Genomic DNA, 1,725 nt, shown 5'->3' with positions numbered 1-1,725 from the left:
AAGACCCTCCCAGGTGAGGAATGCACCCCTGAGCATAGACTAGTCATTAGACACCAGAAGGATGCCAAGAAGCAGACCAACACAGAAGTGAAGGATTTGGAAGCTAAAGAACCCTTCACATGGTCAGAGATTTAGGGACATCTTCATCAAGAAATTTGATGAGAGGGAGGAGGAGCTACAGACATCAGACATAGAAGGTAGCTGGAAATTCATACGGGACAGCTTACTGAATGCCACAGACCAAGTCTGCGGATGGTGCAAAGTCCCTTCCAGACCTAGAGTAATGTGGTGGTGGAATAATACGGTAGAGAAAGCCATCAGAGTAAAGAAACAGGCCTGGAAGGGTGGGGGGTAGCAAGGAACCGTACCAGATAGCCAAAAGGGAGGCTGGGCGACAGGTATACATAGCCAAGGGCAAAGCAGAAAAGAAGTTTGCCAATGTCAAGTGATGTGAAGACCAAAGAACTGAAGTATTTCGGATTGCAAGACAGTGTGTGAGAGAAAATTGTGATGTCACAGGAGAGAAATGTGTGTGCATGGATGATGGTGCACTTGCTTTTAATGATTCGGAAAAGAAAGAGGCTTGGAGAAGCCATTATGAAAGACTGCTGAATGTGGAGAATGAATGGGAAGAGGAGAGCTTGCCAAATGTTGATCCAGTAGAGGGATCAGCTATCCAAATAGACAGCACCCTGGTAGATAAAGCAATAATGGGTATGAAGCCAGAAAATGCCTCCAGCCAATCAGGAATCACTGCTGAAATGCTTAAAACATCTGGTGGTATGCGCCATGGCCTAGTCACCCGTATTGTAAACCAGGTAGTTCAAGGTGGAGTCATATCCAATGATTGGCATAGCAGTCCCATAATCAACTGCTACGAAGGTAAAGGTGATGCTTTAGATAGAAATAACTACAGGGGTATCAAACTGCTGGATCAGGAGATGAAGGTCACAAAGAGGGTCATAGCCCAACTAATTAGGGAAAGAGTCTGCTTAGATGAGATGCAGTTTGGTTTTGTGCCAGGTAGAAGCACCACTAATGCTATATTCCTGGTGCAGCAACTGCAGGAGAAATAACTAGCCAAAGATAAACCCCTATACTTGGCTTTTGTGGACTTGGAGAAAGCCTTTGACAAGGTCCCCTGATCCCTCATCTGGTGGGTGATGTGGAAACTGGGGATTGACAAATGGTTCATAAGGACTGTGCAGACCCTATACAGAGATTCTATTAGTAAAGTTAGGGCTTGCAATGATTATAGTGAAGAATTCCAGGTAGAAGTAGGGGTCCGCCAAGTATCAGCCCTCAGCCCCCTCTTATTCATCATAGTCCTCCAGGCAATAACAGAGGAATTCAAGACAGGTTGCCCCTGGGAGCTCCTCTATGCTGATGACCTGGCTTTCATAGCAGAATCACTACCAGAACTAGAGAAGAAATTTCAAGTGTGGAAGCAAGGTTTAGAATCGAAGGGCCTTAGAGTCAATTTTGCAAAGACCAAAGTTCTTGTAAGTAGGAAGGCGAACACATCACACACCCCATCAGGTAGGAGGCCCTGCTTGATCTGTAGAAAAGGTGTCAGTCCCATGAAGGGAATAATACTACTGCTATTTAGCCCTAGGAAGCAGCACCGCTTCCTGTCAGCCTTGACACATTGTCACATTAAGTGGATAGCATACAACTACTTTATCGCATCACTACTACATATATATATATATATATATATATATG

This window comes from Octopus bimaculoides, chromosome 3 (assembly GCF_001194135.2).
Source record: "Octopus bimaculoides isolate UCB-OBI-ISO-001 chromosome 3, ASM119413v2, whole genome shotgun sequence".
Classification (NCBI taxonomy): Eukaryota; Metazoa; Mollusca; class Cephalopoda; order Octopoda; family Octopodidae; genus Octopus; species Octopus bimaculoides.
The sequence above is the reverse complement of the archived record's forward strand: the minus strand, read 5'-3'. Positions refer to the sequence as shown.